General features: G+C 42.9%; 1 pseudogene; it reads left to right on the top strand.

Annotated features, from left to right (window-relative positions):
• Window positions 1-11,491: 11,491 nt before the first annotated feature.
• On the top strand, window positions 11,492-13,936 carry LOC119353670 (annotated as a pseudogene).
• The last annotated feature ends 9,258 nt before the right edge of the window (window positions 13,937-23,194 follow it).

Below are 23,194 nucleotides of genomic sequence, written 5' to 3'. Positions count from 1 at the left end.
CCACATGCATGTTAGTATAATGGATAGGATATGAGTATATTCATATGTACAAGGCTATACTCGTGCCATACCCACGACTTAATTGGTAGGGTATCAGTACTATTCATGGTTATAAAATTGTGTCCATACCCTGCCCGTACGGGTACGGTATTCGCTGATACCCGTACCGAGGGGCAAAATTGCCATCCTAGTTTGGGACAAAAAATGATTTTATTTGCTCAAAAAACGCTATTCTCTTTTTTTCGTGAGAGGCATGGTTTTGTTTTCGCGAGAGGCATAGATTTGCTTCTGCGAGAAAAAAAAATGTTTTTTCTTTCATGAGAGGCACGGTTTTGCTTCCAAGAGAGGCACGGTCATGCCTCTCGGAAACAAAACAAAAAAACGCTTTTTCTTCTTCTGTGGGAGGCACGTTTCTCTTCCGTGAGAGGCACGGCCATGCCTCTCGAAAACGAAAAAATGCATCTTCTCTTTTTACCCTTCCTTGACAGGTACGGTTTTGCTTTCGTGGGAGGCATGATCATGCCTCTTGGAAATAAAAAAATATGTTTTCTCTTCTTTTTTAATTTCATGAAAGGCAGGGTTTTGCTTCCGTGAGATGCACAGTTTTGCTTCCGTGGCCGTGCCTCTCGGAAGCAAAAATGTGTTTTCTATTTTTATTGCTTATGCGAGAGGCACGGTTTTTTTTCGTCGGGTTTGTTTTGTGAAAAAAAGAGTTCGTCAAGCCCTATCAACATGTGATATAGTTTTGAAGATCTCTACGTGAGAAATCTAAGGTGAAAACGGTTTGAGACTTGGACGCTCGGTTTAAGATGTAAAATATTTTGAATAAACAGATCTACGAAAAAAGGAAAATCTACTAGAATGCGACAAGTGACGTACATGCAGCGCTTCGTTTGTCGTAACCTAGGAAAGTGAAAGTGATCTTTTAAAAGAGTACTCCTCAATTAGTGATTTCGCGAGCACTTTCATAGGGATTGCACAATGCGGGACGGGCGTTTCCTATTTACTGCCTCAGGCGCAGGTTTAAGTATTTTACAAATGGGCACCTGAAGCGCCTCAGCCCAGGGCCGGCTCATGTAGCGTTTTTTGTGTGTGTTTTAATCCACAAAATTTGCTCACTGAGTAAATCGAACCCGCAACCTCGAGTCTCGACGCCAAATAACCATATGCATTCACTAGCGTCTTTTGTTTCTTTTCTTCTTTCTCCTTTATTATTTAATTCTTTTTTCTTTTTCTTTTTCCGATGAACTTTATTCAAATTCGTTATATTTTTCTTCAAAACGATGAATTTTTTTCTCAAAATCAGTGAACTTCTTAAAAATTGATGACTTATTTTTGAAATCTATAATATTTTTAAAATTAATGAATTTGACAAATTCAATGAAGTTTCTTTCAATTTGATGACCTTTTTTCAAATCGATCAGATTTTTTTCAGATTAGATTAACTTTATCAAACTGATAAATTATTTTAAATTCATAAATATTTTTTCCAAAATCCATGAAGAATTTTCAATTTACGATCTTATTATTTTTTAATGAATTATTCGTTTTTTTGGTTTTTTCTCTCGCAAGTCAAGAGTTGAGCCATGTCCATGGGCCAGCCAACGAGGGATGGCGCGTGGGCGCCAGGAAACCCTATATGACGCTCTTTGCCTCAAGTTGTCGTGGGAACGCACAGACATGGATGGGCCGGTCTTTTTGCGCGTTTCACTGATCCCGGTTTATGGAACCTTCTCGTAGGTTCCCTACCGGTCCAGGTCTAGTTTTTTTCTTTTTATTTTTTCCTGCTGTTTCTTTTATGGTTTTGTTCGGTTTTTCATTATTCTTTCTTTTTCTTGTTTTTAGTTATCTTGTCTCCTTTTTTATTTCTTGGTAATTTTAAATTCCTTTTTATTCTCCTTTTGTATGTTTTTGTTTTCATAATTTTAAAAATTGTTTGAATTGCAAAAAATGTTCAGAATGTCCAAAAATGTTTCTGTTTTTAATTTCTGGTCACAATTCAAATAAAGTTTGTGATATTTAAAAAATGTTTGCCTTTCAAAACAGGTTCATAAGTACAAAAACAATCCTGTTTTCAAATTTTATTCACAAATTCAAAAAATGTTTGCATTTTCAAGTTTTCATTCACATATACAAAAAATCTTTGGGATTTTCAAATTGTTCTCCGGTTCAAAATTTTGTTCTTCATTTCAAAAGTTGTTACTATTTTCAAAATTTGTTCACCAAATTTAGAAATGTTTGTGTTTTCCAAAAAAGTTCTGGAATTTGAATTTTTTTTGGCATTTTAAAGATTTTCAAATTGTTCTTAGATTCAAAACTTTTCTATGCATTTCAAAAGTTGTACCCGTTTTCAAATTTTGTTCACCATTTCACAAAATGTTTGCGTTTTCAAAGTATGTTCTGGAATTTGGGAAATTATTCACGTTTTAAAAAAAATGTTTGGCAAATTTGAAAAATATTTGCCTTATAGAAAATTGTTCGGATTTTCAAAAAGATGTACAATTTTTCATGTTTTTTTAAATTCAAGAACTGTTCACAAATTTGAAATGTATTCGCAGTTTCAAAACATGTTTTGAAATTTAAAATTTGTTTTGCATTTGTCAAAAAGTATTAACAATATCATAAAAGTGTTCATAGTTTTTAAGTAATGCTGAATTTATTCGCAAAAAAAAGTAATGCTGAATTTACGCCATGGTTTTTAGTTCATTTGATTTCGCACCACACATATGTCACGAAGGCTTAGTAGGTGTGGAGGCTAGCATGATGGGTGCACAAACTGGAGATCTGCAATTCGAATTCCTGGTCGGGTGTTGTTTTCTTTTAGCACATTTGTCGCCCGACCGCTCGTGCGATTTCAATCCAAATGGGCCGGTCCAGTCACACGATTCCTATGTGAAGAGATGTCTTTTTGGCGAAGAATGTGTCAGATAGGTGCTCCCTCGCGCGCCTATGTCTAGCCTGCATTTAAAAAAAATATTATTATTATTCTACAAAATTCCAGAACTATATCTCCTGTTTAAATTTTTTCAATTCTAATACCCCGTCGGTCTACTCCGGGACGAAGAGTATGTCTTAGGTCTACTATAGGACGAAGTGTTTCTCTTCGGTCTACACTAGAACGAAGAGGTTGTGTTCAGTCACATGCTGGACGAAGAGCATCTCTTCGATCCCTTGGTGGACGAAAATGAAGGAAATATGCCCTAGAGGCAATAATAAAGTTATTATTTATTTCCTTATTTCATGATAAATGTTTATTATTCATGCTAGAATTGTATTAACCGGAAACATAGTACATGTGTGAATACATAGACCAACAGAGTGTCACTAGTATGCCTCTACTTGACTAGCTCGTTAATCAAAGATGGTTATGTTTCCTAACCATAGACAAAGGAGTTGTTATTTGATTGACGGGATAACATCATTAGTTGAATGATCTGATTGACATGACCCATTTCATTAGCTTAGCACCCGATCGTTTAGTATGTTGCTATTGCTTTCTTCATGACTTATACATGTTCCAATGACTATGAGATTATGCAACTCCCGTTTGCCGGAGGAACACTTTGGGTGCTACCAAACGTCACAACGTAACTGGGTGATTATAAAGGAGCATTACAGGTGTCTCCAAAGGTAGATGTTGGGTTGGCGTATTTCGAGATTAGGATTTGTCACTTCGATTGTCGGAGAGGTATCTCTGGGCCCTCTCGGTAATGCACATCACATAAGCCTTGCAAGCATTGCAACTAATGAGTTAGTTGCGAGATGATGTATTACGGAACGAGTAAAGAGACTTGCCGGTAACGAGATTGAACTAGGTATTGGATACCGACGATCGAATCTCGGGCAAGTAACATACCGATGACAAAGGGAACAACGTATGTTGTTATGCGGTCTGACCGATAAAGATCTTCGTAGAATATGTAGGAGCCAATATGGGCATCCAGGTCCCTCTATTGGTTATTGACCGGAGACGTGTCTCGGTCATGTCTACATTGTTCTCGAACCCGTAGGGTCCGCACGCTTAAGGTTACGATGACAGTTATATTATGAGTTTATGCATTTTGATGTACCGAAGGTTGTTCGGAGTCCCGGATGTGATCACGGACATGACGAGGAGTCTCGAAATGGTCGAGACGTAAAGATTGATATATTGGAAGCCTATATTTGGATATCGGAAGTGTTCCGGGTGAAATCGGGATTTAACTGGAGTACCGGGAGGTTACCGGAACCCCCCGGGAACCATATGGGCCTACATGGGCTTTAGTGGAAAGGAGAAAGGGGCAGCCCAAGGTGGCCGCACGCCTCCCCCCTCCCCCTAGTCCTATTAGGACTAGGAGAGGTGGCCGGCCCCCCCTTCTCTCTCTTTCCCCCTTGGGAATCCTATTTGGAATAGGATTGGGGGGGGGGAGTCCTACTCCCGGTAGGAGTAGGACTCCTCCTGCGCCTCCATAGGGCTGGCCGCACCCCTCCCCCTTGGCTCCTTTATATACTGAGGCAGAGGCACCCCAAAAAGACACAAGTTGATCCACGTGATCTATTCCTTAGCCGTGTGCGGTGCCCCAGCCACCATATTCCTTGATAATACTGTAGCGGAGTTTAGGCGAAGCCCTGCTGCTGTAGTGCATCAAGATCGTCACCACGCCGTCGTGCTGACGGAACTCTTCCCCGACACTTTGCTGGATCGGAGTCCGGGGATCGTCATCGAGCTGAACGTGTGCTCGAACTCGGAGGTGCCGTAGTTTTGGTACTTGATCGGTTGGATCGTGAAGATGTACGACTACTTCCTCTACGTTGCGTCAACGCTTCCGCAGTCGGTCTGCGTGGGTACGTAGACAACACTCTCCCCTCTCGTTGCTATGCATCACATGATCTTGCGTGTGCGTAGGAAATTTTTTGAAATTACTACGAAACCCAACAGAAAAGCTGTCTTCTCCCTTTGCTAGATCGAGAAGGTGCTAATCTCTTTGATCCATTGGTGGACGAAAAGTTGTCTTCTCCCTTTGCTAGATCGAGAAGGTGCTAATCTCTTTGATCCATTGGTGGACGAAAAGTTGTCTTCTCCCTTTGCTAGATCGAGAAGGTGCTCTCCACGAGCACAGTGCGATACCCAAACTCACGGATGATTGTCCCCGCTGCACCGTAGCTCCTCTGGTAGAACCCTTCCGTCATCAATACCGCATCGATGTAGAGAATCCATCGAGACGAACAAGAGCTCGAACTATGCATTGGGAACGACAAATTTTGCCGTTCAATCCACACCGGTCTTGACATCGCATCACATCACATCACATCGCATCACATGTAGCTACGAGGATCAAGAAAAAGTGGTGGCAACAACACATGACTGACGTTGATCGTGGTGCTACTTGAGCACACGGTCTTGAGTTCTGGGGTGAAAGTCTAGGTTTGACCCGAGTTGTTTATACTTGGCAATGGCGATGTTTTTATATCGTTACCTTGTTGAAGGCATTGCTCGGATATGCTTAGACTAGTTCTTCAGGGTGAAAACCTAGATTCTGGCCTTAGGTGGTTGGATCCGGTGATGGCGGCGCTTGAGCACTGGTCCCTTCCTGAAGGCGTTGCTATTGAAGAACCTCCTCGTTCATGTGGTGTCATGAGATGGTTGGTGCAGATATGGTCATTGTTGTAGTTTATTAATCATGGATCTAATCGTTTTTTTTCTCGCCATGCATAGCTTTGGTCATATATGACTTTGCTATTTGTTGGCGTGTTTTATGTGTGCGTGTGTCGGTGTTGGCTGTGTGCATTCAAATTATGTAGAGGCCGGATGTGTGTTCATTATGTTTGTATCCTCTTGATGCTTCGTTTTGAGCCAATAAAATACACCCTTTATCGAAAAATCCACACCGACCGGTGCAAGCCTACGTCATGGTGATTTTTTCTTCAATTGATCACACCCGTCTACTCACATGGATGCCGCCACCCCCCTAGACATTGTCTTTAGGAAGAACCCAGATCGAACGAGCTATTCTCGACGACCAACACTTGGTTCACGGTGGTAGGGAGAGAGCTTCAATGATCGGACGGACCGAAGGCTAACTGATCTGAACTCCTATGGATGAGGCACACATAGTGACATAGAAAGTTCACGTCATAACAACATTCTAATGACCCCGTCGTAGTGATGACAGTGTGAGCAACATCCGGTTCACGTTTGTGGATGGCACGGATAGTGATGTGTGAGGCCAACGACAACATTAGGAAGAGGAACATTGTCTAGGAGGATTGCCCAAATGAGTAGATGTGTGCAATTAATTGGAAAAAGAGTCACTGGCAGTGGCGTAGGCTTGCGCTGATCAGCGTAGATTGAACAGCAAAATTCGTCGTCCACAATACACGGTTCAAGCTCTTGTTCATCTGAATGGATTCCCTACATCTATGTGGTCTTGGTGGCGAAAGGATTCGACCATCTGTTCAAAAAAAAAAAGGATTCGACCAGAGGAGCAACGGTGCAGCATGAACGATCATCTGTGAAGTTGCATGCGTACTGTGTACGTGGGTAGCACCTTCTCCTGCTGGTCACCACACTTCGTCCACCAGAAAACCGAAGTGATGTTCTTCGGCTGGCAGGAGACGGAAGATGAGCACCTCGCCCAGGTGATGAAAGAAGATAGCTCTTCGGTTTGGCGATGAACGAAGACCGATTTTTCGTCCTTGAGGAGACCGACAGGGTGTTAGAATTTAAAAATAAAATAAAAGGAAGATATAGTTTCGAGATTTTGTATAAAAATAATAATATATTTAAAAAAAAAATCTCTAGCCTGAGTGAGACAATAAGACATCTCGCTTCAGGCAACTGCCCAATTGGGCCTCCCGAGCTGGGCACAAACCTTCGGCGCCATTTTCTTCCTTTTTTTGCTTTTCGCTTTTTTTTCTGTTTTATTTTACATTTGGTTTTATTTCAAAATATTCAGAATATGTGTATTATAAAAATCACTCCATATCCAAAAGTTGAAAAATATATTTTTACATTAAAAAATGCTAATTGTGTACACAAAAATGTTTGGATGTATAAAAAAATAATGCGTATGGAAACAATTAGCAGTAAAAATAATATAAGTTTTCAATTTTATTACATAAAAATCATGCATTCTTTTAATTTATATAGCAAAAAGGTTCCTGATGTTTACGAAAACCTAATACAAAAAATATAGAATGTGTATTGGAAAAAGTAGACATAAAAAAAATATCAAAATGTTAATCATCTATTTGGACAATGCTCAACGTGTATATAAAAAATGTTTCTGATGTATACAAAAAATATAGAATATGTATGAAAAAGTGGTCAAAAAAAATGTAAGTTTTTAAAAAATGGTAATTATGACATTGTGAAATGTTAGAATTTATATGTAAAATGTTCCTGATATATATAAAAAGTACAAATTTTATGGAAAAAGTAGACATAAAAATATATGTTTTAGGAAAATATTAATCACCTATTTCTGAAATGTTAAACATGTATATAAAATGTTTCTGTTGTATACAAAAAATGTACAATGTATATGAAAAAGTAGACTTCAAAACATATAGTTGTCAAAATTGTTAAGCACATAACGAAAAAGTGTTAAACATGTATATAATAATTGTTCCTCATCTATACAAAAAATATACAAAGAAAATCTACAGAAACTAAAAACAGAAAAAAACAAAGAAAAAGAAGTAACGAAAGAAAGAAAAGTAAAAAAACTAGTAAAAACCAAAAAAGAAAGAAAAATCAGAAAAAACTGTGAAAGAAATGAAGAATAATCATGAAAAATTGACCAAATAAAACTAATAAAGAAAAAGAAAACCAAACGAGAACATAAAATAAAATGATAAAGAAAAAAAGTGAGAAAACCCGGGCAGTTCAAAACATGTTTCCATTTCCAAAAATTGTTCGCAAATTTAAAAATGTGCATGTTTTCATTTTCTTCAGGAGTTTCAAAATTGTTCAGTTCTCCAAAAATCACAAATTAAAAAAAAAATCTTATTTTTACATTGTTCAAAATATATCCGTGTTTTCAAATTCTGTCTTGGAATTTCAAAAAAGAATCCTGATTTTAGAAAGTATATCAGTTTTAAAATTTTATTTGCAAATTAGCAACTTGTTTGTGTTTCATAGATTCCTTCATTGTTTCAATAAAAAATGTTTTTGAAATTTAAGATATAATTTCGATTTGCGCTGCGGGCAGGGGCGGAGACAGGGGGGTGCGAGCAGGGGTCAGACACCCCCCATCGCCTCGCCCCCCCTATGATTTTTCGTCCAGGTATACTAGTTTCAGTAGTGTGTACATATACGTCTAACGCTAATGGCCAACATAATAACTTTTCACCCAGGCCCAACGCAAGAAAGCGTATTTGAAGCCTTATCGCTAGTTGTACGCATCATAAAAAGGGGTTAGGTGCAGACGTGAGATCGGCTAGTCAGTTCCCTATCCTTCCTGTAATTTTGTTCGTGGGCATTGCGATTTCTAGGTCAGATGGCTCCATACGCCGTCGCCGGTCGCCTCTCGGCTCTTACTGCTTCCGTTGCTGTGGCGCAGGGCAGATGGCCCTCTACTTGAGCGGCGATTGAATCCAGGATAGTGTTCATGACAGTTTGTGTGATTCGCCGTCATCATGCATTCCCAAAATCAACTTCAAGGAACCAAGGAACGTCACCGGTAAATTATAATCTTTGTGAATTAGTACAATTTCTTCGAAGATAATGGTTTAATTTTAATTGCTCGGATAAGGTAGGATTATAGTTTAGGAATCTAATTTTACTCACTGTGAATGTTTCAATGAATGAAGGATGAAGAGAAATAATACAAGAAAAAGAGTTTCATTTTTCAAACACATAGCTTCTACCTCAAATATTACAGAAAATGCAAATCCAGCAACCCGTTGTAGATAATAATTCCAACCACAATCCAGTCGATATGCTACTGAAACAATGTAAGTATTTTACATATTACCAGATATATGTTGCCATACATTTCATATCAATTCTACTTTGAGACTACAATCTTATGTTGTGTCTCTCGAATGATTATTATCTTTCTCGCCCCCCTCATGTTTAAATCCTGGCTCCGCCCCTGGCTGCGGGTTGGTTCATTAAGCTTGGCGCTGCTGTTGAATATGTAATGACTGCTAGGTGAACTGGTAGAACCACGTCAGTTATAGCGTGAGGTCCTTGTTTCGATTTCCCACGACGGCAGAGCATTAAACCGTGCCTGTTTGCCGAAGCAAGCAGCGAACAGGTGCTCCCTAGATATACCTCCCGCGCCCTTGGCATGCTGCTACAGGTTTGGGCCTAGGGCTCCCTTCGGAGTAGGCTTTTGGCCCCTGTTTTCTTTATCTTAATAATCGTCGTCGATTTTCTATTGTTTTGACATGTAGAGAATATTTTTTTTACTGAAAATCAAAACAGTGAAAAACAACAACTAGTACTCTGGCAGTACTTCGAAAAATAGACACACTCTTACCTTTTGCAATCAAATTCAAATTCTCGAACGGGAGAATCACATTTTCTTTGGACATGGAGTTTCTTCTCCCGAGCATAAATGCACCCTCATGAGTAAAAAATATATTAAACAAGATATTTCTAAAAACATTGGCAACAATTGTTGCTGAATGTTATGCATACCTACAGATTTTCGTGAAGAAAAACCATTCCTAATATTGATGCTCCAAAAAAGATTATTTTTGAAAGCATTTTTTAAATACCTAGATATGTTATAAAAGGTCACCAGAAGTACAAAACACCTTAATTAAAATAAAAATTTACATCAAGGTCTTCGGACACCACCAGAATGAGCCGCTCACATCCTGTTGACGCCGCTCCCATAGTAGAGCCGACCTTACCTTGCCGATGACAGCCGGGAAGTCTTCATGCACGTGCCCCAAAGAATCAGCACCCTAGGGTTGTAGCGGTTGTTGAACGCTTGAGTTGATCCAAACCGTGTGCCATCAAATCTCGTTCTCACACACGCATGACGAAAAATGCTTACCTCGTCGCCCTAAGGAGTTCGCAGGAATTTACGTTGGAGCTCCATTGACTCTGTCCCGATGGGTGAATTCAGGGAGGATCAAAGTCCACAAAACCAACTCGAAGATGAAGCATTGGCTTCCATCCGAACGCCTCCCCCGCGAGTACAAAAATCACTAACCTAAACTAGGCAATCCGTGTATAGCATCCCATTTTTTAAAACCTTTTGGAGAGCTGATTTTGTTGTTTTTTTGGCCAAATTTTCATAAATGTGATTTCATCACGAAAGTTTACACACAAATAGTAAACTAGGCAATGTTTGTTGTACAAAATATTCAATTGTTGTTGTTGTTGTTGTTGTTGTTGTTGTTGTTGTTGTTGTTGTTGTTGTTGTTGTTGTTGTTCGTGACAGGAGGATTTGAGCTCGAGATTAAAAGAACACTTTGATTCGTTCTTCCAGATGCTTGGACCATGTTAATCCTGCTATACACATGCACGGCAGTTACATATTGACTTCTAATCGTCTGCTTGGATAAAGCTGGACATCGACAGGTACTATGGCATATGCATGTCGGCGCGGCAAAAGTTAGTTAACGTGCGCTGGCGACGATCGGCGGCGACTGACTACAACAAAGCTCAAGGAAAAAAGGCCTGGTATTGTTTAACGAGAACTCACAGGGCCTTGGCACTGAGTGGTTTCTTTTTTTTTCGAGAAAGTGGCACTGAGTAGCTGCCTGGTGATCGAAGGAAATCGTTGAAGTCGTACCGCGTGTGTGGTGTCCATGTTACTATAATTGTTTAAGGCAACGTTTTCGTGTAGGTTGTTGCAGCTCTAATCATCAGCTCTGTGTCCCGCAAAATAAAATAAAAAATCAGCTCTATGAGCTCTCTATGTGTACTTCTCGACGCTCCTGTGCGTTTGCTTAATGGAATTATAAGCTCCAGGTGAAGAAGAAGAAGAAAACTCACGGACCCGATTTCTGTACGCAAGCATCACTATCTTGTTACCCAAGGACCATCTTTGACGAGGAATGGATTCTTGGCGAGGAAGACAAGTCAAGTGGGACAAATCAAGTACGGAGTACCATGTTTGTGTTAACACGCGTTCACATGTCGTGGTACGTAGTATGCGACATGCTGCCGCTAGTACCGTAGGAGGACCTGCGGTTTCTCTAGAAGCTGGCTCAAAGAAAGAAAAGGAGGTTTCGCTAGTAGCACTAGGCCACTAGCACCCTGCACCCCCGTGCTGATATGCTGTCGGTCTCGACCTGCAGGACCACGCCAAACCACACGTTTCGCACGAGCTGGGGGCCAACCAACAATCCAGCTGCTGCGCGTCGGGCCTGAACCTGCATGCATGCATCACAGCTGACGCCACTCACCCCGCGGCGAAACGCCAGCGAGTGGCCAGCACCCCGACGTAACTCGGCGACCCGAGTCCATGGTCAAAGCGCAGCCCACGAACCTGCTATAAATCATCCGCCTACGCGACCCGAGTCTTTCACAACAGAAACACACATCTCCCAGTCTCTCTCAACGAACTCAAACAGCAGAGGCATCTCCCAGGTCGCTGATATCTTCTCCGCCACCGTACGTAGGGGCAAAGCTCCCGACGACATGGGTCTCCTTTGGATGGTGGCGGCGGCCGTGGCGGCGGTTCTGGCCTCGTGGGCGTTCAACGCGCTGGTGTACCTCGTGTGGCGGCCGCGTGCCATCACCCGGCAGCTCCGCGCGCAGGGCGTGGGTGGGCCGGCCTACAAGTTCTTCGCCGGCAACCTCGGCGAGATCAAGCGGCTCCTCGCCAGCACCGCCGGCGCCGTGCTCGACGTCGGCTCCCACGACTTCGTCCCCAGGGTGCAGCCGCACTTCCGCAAATGGATCCCCATCCACGGTACGAAGCCAAGCCTGTAAACTCCTCTCCTCTAGCAGATCTAGCTCGTGTTCGAGTTCTTACGCTGTTTCTTGCTTGCAGGGCGCACGTTCCTCTAATGGTTCGGAGCCAGGCCGACACTGTGCGTGGCCGACGTGAACGTGGTGAAGCAGGTGCTCTCCGACCGAGGCGGGCTGTACCCCAAGAACATCGGCAACCCGCACATCGCCCGGCTGCTCGGCAAGGGACTCGTGCTCACTGACGGCGACGACTGGAAGCGCCACTGCAAGGTCGTCCACCCTGCCTTCAACATGGACAAGCTCAAGGTACGTGACGTGTGTGTTTTGTTTTCTACTGTACTATATTCATTGCGCTGACAATTATATCCAGTTAATGCACCGTGCCATAAAAAGGAAACTAGTAATGTAGATTATTGTCTTTCCTAAACCAAAAAGACACGTTATTCACGAGATCAAGGGTATTATATTAGTTTACAGTTTTGTTAAAGCACATCTAGATGTGCCATAAGTATTGCACATCTAAGTCCTATGGCATTGATCTTACGTCGAGATTCGTGTGGATATTTTTTTTTTCTTTTTTTTTCTTTTTATGCTTGATTCACTCACTTAGATATGCAATAACTAGAGCACATCTAGATGTGCCCTAGACACACCCGTTAGTTTACCTTTTCCAAAACAAAAAATACGCTGAAATCGGTGCCTTTTCAAAAGCAAAATACTAGTACCTTATTGCCGTATATGTCCCTTGGATCTAAGAACATAGACGGCTAAAATTGCTTGGGACCATACTAATTTTTCTTCTTCTTATTTCTATGCTAGATGATGACGGTGACCATGTCCGACTGTGCTGGGTCAATGATGTCGGAGTGGAAGGCAAAGATGGACAAGGGCGGCAGCGTGGAGATTGATCTGGGCCACCAGTTTGAGGAGCTAACCGCGGATGTCATCTCACACGGCATTCGGTAGCAGCTACGAACAAGGGAAAAAAGGTCTTCCTCGCGCAGAGGGAGCTCCAGTTTCTTGCCTACTCCACCGTATTCAACATTCAAATCCCAGCATTCAGGTAAATGCATCTTGTTCTTCTTCTTGCACCATTATTGGTCTGAATCAACTCATAACCTACATTTTTACCAAACAGAAATTAATCTATGTGTGTTTGTGGAATTTATCAGGTACCTTCCAACTGAAAAGAACCTCAAGATATGGAAGCTTGACAAGGAGGTGAGGAGCATGCTCATGAACATCATCAAAACCCGCCTTGAGAACAAAGACACCATGGGACACCATGGGTTACGGCAACGATCTGCTCGGGCTCATGTTGGAGGCGTGTGCACCAGAGCATGGGCAAAATCCTATTTTGAGCATGGACGAGATCGTAGATGAGTGCAAGACCTTCTTCTTCGCAGGGCATGACACCAGCTCACACCTGCTCACATGGACCATGTTCTTGTTGAGCACGCACCCAGAGTGGCAGGAGAATCTCAGAGAGGAGGTGCTGAGAGAGTGTGGCAATGGGGCTCCCACCGGAGACATGCTCAACAAACTGCAGTTGGTCAACATGTTCTTGCTGGAAACTCTTAGGTTGTATGGCCCTGTAGCTGTCATTCAGAGAAAGGTTGGTTCAGATCTCGAGGTCGGTGGCATCAAAGTGCCTGAAGGCACAGTGCTCACAATCCCCATCGCAACAATACATCGTGACAAGGAGGTCTGGGGGGAGGACGCCAATGAATTCAAGCCTATGAGATTCGAGAATGGAGTGACACGAGCCGGAAAGCACCCCAATGCATTGTTGTCTTTCTCCAGTGGGCCTAGGTCTTGCATAGGCCAAAACTTTGCTATGATTGAGGCCAAAGCCGTGATCGCCATGATTCTTCAGAGGTTCTCATTCTCCCTATCCCCTAAGTACGTCCATGCCCCGATGGATGTCATCACGGTGCGACCCAAGTTTGGGCTTCCCATGGTCCTTAAGAGCCTAGAGATGTAGTGTTGTCTTGAGTACAACACAGGGTTTTTTATTGGTCTCGTTGCAAATGTAATTTTTTGGAAAGCTACTATGCTGGACTTTATTGAGAACTAGATAACACTTAGATCATTCACAAGTTTCTTTTGATAAAGTGGTTTTCTTTCGTATAAATTGTGGTCAAAGTTGAGAGGGTATGCCTAAGATGCATTTCGGTGTTTTACCTATGTGAGTTCTCTCCAATGTCTCCTCAAGATACTATCACAACATGGGTAGACAAGGAATTAGGTGATATGGACTTCGTATTTCCCCCCAGAAGTTAAGCCCGTGTTTATTTCTAGGACGAAGCCTAAGCATATAGGTTGTAAAACCATTGACCCACTTTACTTATGATTGAACTCCCAAGGAGAAATCCGCAAATAATTGCAAATTGTTATTGTAAACTCAATCATAGGTTTAACATCTAAGGTTGCCATACCACCGTATGATATAACTCAATACTCATGGGATTTGGTTCTATCACTCATGTATCCTCTCCATCATTTATCATAAAACATTGCAATCTCTATTTGTTCCCCCAATATACGCATACACTTGAACAAAAGACAAAAACTATAGCATAGAAATTAGCATACATATGTGCAACCAATCTTCGTACTATTTTGGCAATGTCGTAGAACAAATAACTACTCAAACGTAGATGTAAAGACGTAAAAAATTACGGGGAAACATTCATATGAAAAGACATCATGTTTTCCAAAGGATTGCATATGTTTTGTGATGGAGATGCCACAGATAGATGAGGAAGATGCGATGAAAGCAATGGGGATGATGGTGCTGATGTTGGTGCTCCTAAAAGTGTTTCGGCACCGCCGGGGAAAGTAGAGGTGTTTCCTCTTTGGTTTTTGTTGGCTATGGTGATGAAGAACAGGAGTCTCTCCGCAGATTGGAGCTGTCGGAATGTGGGCTCCGCGGAGCCAAAACAAGGTTCGAACTCTGGGGTGCGCACGAAGTACTTTGCTGGGCTATGGTTCGCTGCTTACTGCCACACGGCGATGCTCCATCATGCTCGAGCGAGCGGGAGAGGAAGGAACACTGTGATTTACGTAGGTTCGGGCCACCTTGCGGTGTAAAACCCTACTCCTGCTTTGTGGTGGATTGCCTCGCGAGGAGGATGAGTATGAACTAGTACAAGGGTGAGCTGCTTCATGAGGGCTCGGAGGGTGAACTCGACCCCTCTCTACGGGGGAGGATGGCTTATACTTATATTGGCCGGTTCTCTTTTCCCAAGGCTCTAGGCGGGAAGGGATACCACAACGGCCAATTTTAAAGAGGGACAATAGTACACCCTATCCTGACTAAAGGTGATCTTCGCCTGCAAAGCTTCTGGTCATGACGCGCAGGTGGGCTCGGTGACGGCCGCCATCCTGACGAGTCCGTAGTCTTGGTCTCGTTGCGCCGGAATGGCAACCTTTGGGGGATTCCTCGGGAACCCGCTTACGTCCTTGCCTCCTTAGCACCAAAGACGAAGCCCTCCTGGCTCCGCTCGTCACGGCTCACATCACCACACGCCTCCTGAGGTTGGATGGCGAGCCTAGAAGTATCCGCCCCGCGAGGGGCCTTGTGAGGCGGCCTCGGGAGACTGCCCTGCGGGAGGCCCTCGGGAGGCGTTGATGTAGTTCACCTTGCGAGGCGGGGGCCCTCGCGAGGGTCTTGCTCGAGAGGTCTTGGCGTTGGGCCACACCGGGCCTTTGATGATGCCACGCGATGGTCCGCAGGCGGACGGGCCTGGGTACCCCCGATCCTAGAGCCCCGACAGGAGCTATCTTTTGGAAGAGACTATTTTGGATGCTGAAATATGACGCATCAACACTATTTCATTAATTGCCGGAGATGTATGATTCTGCAAAAATCTGAAAGTAGACAAAAATTGTGAGGGGCCCATGTGGCTCGGCCAAGTTGCTCGTAGGTCGTGCGGGACTCACATGACTCCCCTAACTGCACCATTTTTTGTGCCATCGTTATCCATGAAGTTTTGCGTCTGTTGTTTTTTCCCCATGATTTTATCACTTCGGGAAGGTTCATGTAATCACCAACATTGAACATATATATCCTCCCCTTGTTGATGGTTCGTGGATATGCTTCCGAAGTGATAGCTCCTGGCCTGTCATCTGGTTGGACCATCCAACATTGATGTGCCAGCGGCGGTATCTTATTGTTATGGCCTTTATTAATTGACATATCTCTTATAGGTTTTGTGGTACGAGTTTGGAGATGCTGTTGTAAGGCATGTCCTATGGAGAGGGTCTTGGATTTTTTTTCTTTATGTTGTGTAAGACCTTTATTTCGACATTAATTAATGTTATGTTACAATTGACTCAGAAGATTGGAGTCATTCTTCATCTCTGATAAAGAAAATCTTCTAAGACTCCCTCCATAAAGAAATATAAGAGTGTTTATATCAGTAAATAGCAATGAAAAAAATAGCGTGCTACAGCAAAATAGCGCCGACCTCAAAATATGCTATTAGCGTGTTATATCGCTCTATAGCGTGCTATTAGCGAGACATTGTACACCGGTATATTTAGCGAGACAGTTCTCAATACTCTATAGCGTGCTATTAGCGACGCTATAGCGCGCTATTTTTCAGTGGTAAATAGTGATCTAAAATGCTCTCATATTTGTTTACAGAGGGAGTGTTTATATACAAGTTTGTCAAGTTGAGCAAAATTTTAAAATATACAGTGGTTTAATTTTTGTCCAGACTCTGACTGGTGCAAGTTGGAGAACCTATAGCATGATCCCTACGGCGACATTCACTTTTTGTGTCTGGCTCAGATGATGATTCTTGATATTATGAGTGGTGACCGTCTAAACCCTACCCCCTAGCGGTAGTTTTATTTGTGTATACTTCATGTACTTGGTTTTTATCTGGTTTTCCTCAATTAATCGGAGAACTATCTTCTTTTATGAGATGACATAGCTTCTGTCCTTGCCTCGCGAAGCATTTTGTAGGAAAGGGCTTGCTATTTCTAAACTAAAATGGTTATTATCATGTTGATTATATTGAACAAAATGCTTATTGGATAAAGTGTCAATGATGCGATCGACTTTTAAAATAGTCGCTCTTTTGCCTTTTGCAATTGGATCCAAATTTTTGAACTGAAGAATCACTTATTTCATCTCTATGCATGGGCCATGTTAGTCCTGCTACACACGTGCACGGCGGCTATATGTTGACTTCTATCATCTGCTTCGATGAACTATACTTAGAGCATCTCCAGCCGTTGAGCCCCCCAGGAGGCATTTTTTCACCGCTTGGGGGGCTACCGGCGAAAAATTTAGCCCGGGGTGGAAAACTATCCACTCATTGCCCTCCCCACCCCGCAACGCACGTACCCTGCCACCACCACCACGCGAACTGCCCAAGTGGCCAGCGAAGCCGGACGGGGCGAGCAGGCAGGGAGCGGCCAGCACGGCGGCGAGCAGGCAGCGCGGTGAGGAAAGGAGGCAGGGAGTAGGCAGCACGGCGGCCAGCCAGCGTGCGGGAGGCCGGCCGGGCGAGGCGGGGAGCGGGCGGAGCCGGCACACGGGGCAGGTGGAGCCGGCCGCGCCAACTCGGCAGAGGGAGGAGCCGACGGGGGCGAGGAGGCGGGCGGGCGGCGAGCCGGTCAGCGGACGGGGCCGGCGCCGCTGCTGGAGTCGAGGACGAGCACTGCAGGGGCCTAGCCTTGCCTCCGTCTCAAGCGGCCGCCTGTATCAAGCCGCCACTTTGGGCTGCTGTATTGAGCCGCCATCGCGGGTGGGAACGGCAACGAGCGGCGCAGCCCGCGGCTGCTGGAGTCGAGGACGAGGCGGAGGCGCGGCCGTCGAGAACAGGACACCATGGACGAGCTCCCCGCCTCCCTGCTCCGACGCCCTTCCCGCGAGCTCTAGCGCCCGCCCGCCGTGACGCCCGCGCTCGCCTGTGCCCCAGCTCCGGCGCCCTACTCGCCGCGCCCGTCCCGTCCCGTGCGTGCCTGCTTGCCTCGGTGGATGGGGGATGGGGGACTGTGAGCACGTGGGTGGGCCTACAGAAAAGATAGGGAGAGAGAGAGAGAGAGAGAGGAGAGAGGGAGGTGGGACACTGAAAGTGGACCATTTGCATGCAAATAAGAGTGTATTCGTCCCCAGCTGCCTCCCGGGGGGCTGGGTTTCGCCTGGGCTCGCTGGCTGTAATTTTGCTTAAATCCGGCGAAAACTTAACTCTTGGGGTGACGAGTGGGAGGAATTTTACTCGCCGGCGGTGAAAAAGTGTCTGGGGGAGGCTTCTTGGGGGACTAGTGGAGATGCTCTTAGACTCCAGCAGCTACTCCAAGCTGCATCTTTTCAAAAGCAAAATGGCATATGCATGTCGGCGTGGCAAAAGTTAGTAAGCGTACACCGGCGACGATAAGCGGCAAGAGACTACAACATAACACAAGGAGAACAGGCAATTAACAAAGAAAATGATGAGGAAAATGGGCGGAACGTGTGCTAACTTGAACTAGTTGTGGATGAACCCAGCTTGGTATTTTAAATAGCCGTTGGCCGGTGACCCATGGAGTGGAGATCAAAGGGCCGTTGGCCGGATTTTATTAGAAAGAAGGATAGAGTACAACCAAGGGTACAACCAGGAGCAAACAGTTCAGGAGATCTAGAACTGTTTCTCTGAAGGGGTGACCAGCACTGAAAAGACTGATGAAAACAAGGAATAACATAGCCCGGCACTAGGCGCGCCCCATAATCTATTTAGCTCCCCAGGTCAGTGACACAACCAGCTGCTCTCCAGATGCCGATATCCTCTCTGATTAGGTCGAGGACTCGCTCCATCGTACACGCCGTGTGATCAAAAACGCGAGCGTTCTGCTCCTTCCAGACCCTCCAATGTATCAGTATGGCAATGTTGTCGAAATTGCAACGGGCAGGCTTGGGGATCGCCCTCCTTGTTATTAGCCACCAGTCCTCCGTGCTGCTAAAGCTCTCATCAGGAATGGCGAAAGAAACCCCGGTCCATTGTTGGAACTTCCTCCAAAGCTGTTATGTGAATGTATAGTGTACAAAAAGGTGGGTGCAATTTTCTTGATGAATCAGGCACAACGGACAGTAGTTGTTAGATGGCCATCCTCCTCTTTGAAGGTTATCCGCCGTGAGACATCTCTTGTGGATAACCAGCTGATACGTCTCCAACGTATCTATAATTTTTGATTGCTCCATGCTATATTATCTACTGTTTCGGACATTATTGGGCTTTACTATCCACTTTTATATTATTTTTAGGACTAACCTATTAACCGAAGGCCCAGCCCAGAATTGCTGTTTTTTGCCTGTTTTAGGGTTTCAAAGAAAAGGAATATCAAACGGAGTCCAAACGGAATGAAACCTTCGGAAACATGATTTTCTCATCAGATAAGATCCAGGAGACTTGGACCCTCCGTCAAGAAAGCCACGAGGCGGTCACGAGGGTAGAGGGCGCCCCCCCTAGGGCGCCCCCTGCCTCATGGGCCCCTCGAAACTCCACCGACGTACTTCTTCCTCCTATATATATCCACGTACCCTCAAACGATCAGGGACGGAGCCAAAAACCTAATTCCATCGCCGCAACTTTCTGTATCCACGAGATCCCATCTTGTGGCCTGTTCCGGAGCTCCGCCGGAGGGGGCATCGATCACGGAGGGCTTCTACATCATCATCCAAGCCCCTCCGATGAAGTTTGAGTAGTTTACTTCAGACCTACGGGTCCATAGTTAGTAGCTAGATGGCTTCTTCTCTCTTTTTGGATCTCAATACAATGTTCTCCCCCTCTCTCGTGGAGATCTATTCGATGTAATCTTCTTTTTGGGGTGTGTTTGTTGAGACCGATGAATTGTGGGTTTATGATCAAGTCTATCTATGAATAATATTTGAGTCTTCTCTGAATTTTTTTATGTATGATTGGTTATCTTTGCAAGTCTCTTCGAATTATCAGTTTGGTTTGGCCTACTACATTGGTTGTTCTTGCCATGGGAGAAGTGCTTAGCTTTGGGTTCGATCTTGCGTTGTCCTTTCCCAGTGACAGAAGGGGCATCAAGGCACGTATTGTATCGTTGCCATCGAGGATAACAAGATGTTTTTTTTATCATATTGCATGAAACTATCCCTCTACATCATGTCATCTTGCTTAAGGCGTTACTCTGTTTTTAACTTAATACTCTAGATGCATGCTGGATAGCATTCGATGAGTGGAGTAATAGTAGTAGATGTAGAATCGTTTCAGTCTACTTGTCTCGGACATGATGCCTATATACATGATCATACCTAGATATTCTCATAACTATGCTTAATTATGTCAATTGCTCAACAGTAATTTATTCACCCACCGTAGAATACTTATGCTCCTGAGAGAAGCCAGTAGTGAAACCTATGGCCCCAGGGTCTCTTTCTCATCATATCAATCTCCATCACTTTATTATTGCTTTACTTTTACTTTGCTTTTACTTTACACTTTGCATCTCTATACCAAAAATATTATTTATCATCTCTATCAGATCTCACTTTCGGACCGTGAAGGGATTGACAACCCCTAAGCGCGTTGGTTGCGTTGAGCTATTGTTTTTGTGTAGGTACGAGGGACTCGTGCGTAGCCTCCTACTGGATTGATACCTTGGTTCTCAAAAACTGAGGGAAATACTTACGCTACTTTGCTGCATCATCCTCTCCTCTTCAGAGAAATCCAACGCAGTGCTCAAGAGGTAGCAAGAAGAATTTCTGGCGCCGTTACCCGGGAGTCTGCGCAAAAGTCAACATACCAAGTACCCATCATAATCCCTATCTCCCGCATTACATTATTTGCCATTTGCCTCTCGTTTTCCTCTCCCCCCAATTCACCCTTGCCGTTTTATTCGCCCTCTCTCTCTCTATCCTCCCTCTCTTTCTCTATTTGGCTCTTTTGCTTGTGTGATAGTTTGCTTGTTTGTCGCGATGGCTCAAGATAATACTAAATTGTGTGACTTCACCAATACCAACAATAATGATTTCCTTAGCACTCCGATTGCTCCTCTTACCGATGCTGAATCTTGTGAAATTAATACTGCTTTGCTGAATCTTGTCATGAAAGATCCGTTCTCCGGCCTTCCTAGTGAAGATGCCGCTACCCATCTTAATAGCTTCGTTGATTTGTGTGACATGCAAAAGAAGAACAATGTCGATAATGATATTGTTAAATTGAAGCTATTTCCTTTTTCGCTTAGAGATCGTGATAAAGCTTGGTTTTCGTCTTTGCCTAAAAATAGTATTGATTCATGGAACAAGTGCAAAGATGCTTTTATCTCTAAGTATTTTCCTCCCGCTAAGATCATCTCTCTTAGAAATGATATTATGAATTTTAAGCAACTTGATCATGAACATGTTGCACAAGCTTGGGAGAGAATGAAATTAATGATACGTAATTGCCCTACTCATGGTTTGAATTTGTGGATGATTATACAAAAATTTTATGCCGGATTGAATTTTGCTTCTGAAAATCTTTTAGATTCGGCCGCGGGAGGCACTTTTATGGAAATCACTTTAGAAGAAGCTACTAAACTCCTAGATAATATTATGGTTAATTATTCTCAATGGCATACTAAAAGATCTACTAAAAAGGTGCATGCAATAGAAGAAACCAATGTTTTGAGTGGAAAGATGGATGAACTTATGAAATTATTTGCTAATAAGTGTGTTTTTTCTGATCCTAATGATGTGCCCTTGTCTACTTTGATTGAGAATAATAATGAATCTATGGATGTGAATTTTGTTGGTAGGAACAATTTTGGTAACAACGCGTATAGAGGAAATTTCAACCCTAGGCCTTATCCTAGTAATCCCTCTAATAATTATGGTAATTCCTACAACAATTCTTATGAAAATTATAATAAGATGCCCTCTGATTTTGAATCTAATATTAAAGAATTTATTTCTTCGCAAAAGAATTTTAATGCTATGATTGAAGAAAAATTGCTTAAGATTGATGATTTGGCTAGGAACGTTGATAGAATTGCTCTTGATGTTGATTCTTTGAAACTTAGATCTATTCCACCTAAGCATAATATCAATGAGTCTCTCAAAGCCATGAGAATTTCCATTGAAGAGTGCAAAGAAAGAACCGCTAGGATGCGTGCTAAGAAAGATGCCTTTATGAAAGCATGTTCTTCTAGTTCCTATGAAAATAATGATGAAGATCTAAAAGTTATTGATGTGTCCCCTATTAAATCTTTCTTTTGCAATATGAATCTTGATAATGATGCGACTGAATATGATCCACCTTTACCTAAAAGGCGTTCTAAGAATTCGGAATTTGTTGATCTTGATGCTAAATTTGATAAAAGTGGGATTGAAGAAATTAAAACCCTAGATGTTGCTAAACCCACTATTATGGATTTTAAGGAATTTAACTATGAAGATTGCTCTTTGATTGATTGTATTTCCTTGTTGCAATCCGTGCTAAATTCTCCTCACGCTTATAGTCAAAATAAAGCGTTTACTAAACATATCGTTGATGCCTTGATGCAATCTTATGAAGAAAAACTTGAATTAGAAGTTTCTATCCCTAGAAAACTTTATGATGAGTGGGAACCAACTACTAAAATTAAAATTAAAGGTCATGAGTTTTATGCTTTGTGTGATTTGGGTGCTAGTGTCTCTACTATTCCCAAAACTTTGTGTGATTTGCTAGATTTCTGTGATTTTGATGATTGCTCTCTAAACTTGCATCTTGCGGATTCCACTATTAAGAAACCTATGGGAAGAATTAATGATGTTCTTATTTTTGCGAATAGGAATTATGTTCCCGTAGATTTTATCATTCTTGATATAGATTGCAATCCTTCTTGCCCTATTATTCTCGGTAGACCTTTCCTTAGAACGGTTGGTGCAATTATTGATATGAAGGAAGGGAATATTAGATTCTAATTTCCATTAAAAAAGGGCATGGAACACTTCCCAAGAAAGAAAATAAAATTACCATATGAATCTATCATGAGAGCTACTTATTGATTGCCTACCAAATATGGCAATACCTAGATCTATTCTTCCTTGTTATGCCTAGCTAGGGGCGTTAAACGATAGCGTTTGTTGGGAGGCAACCCAATTTTATTTTTATTCCTTACTTTTTGCTCCTGCTTAGTAATAAATAAATTATTTAGCCTATATTTTGGTTGTGTTTTTTGTGTTTAATTAGTGTTTGTGCCAAGTAGAACCGTTGGGAAGACTTGGGGAAAGTCTTGTTGAACTTGCTGTAAAAAACAGAAACTTTAGCGCTCACGAGAACTGCTGTAATTTTTATTTGAATAGTGCTATTTAGTTAATTATTTTTGCAGATGATTAATAGATAAATTCCT

Source organism: Triticum dicoccoides, chromosome 2A (genome assembly GCF_002162155.2).
Source record: "Triticum dicoccoides isolate Atlit2015 ecotype Zavitan chromosome 2A, WEW_v2.0, whole genome shotgun sequence".
NCBI lineage: Eukaryota > Viridiplantae > Streptophyta > Magnoliopsida > Poales > Poaceae > Triticum > Triticum dicoccoides.
Note: the sequence above shows the minus strand (reverse complement) of the source record. Positions and strands in the feature narration are given on the sequence as shown.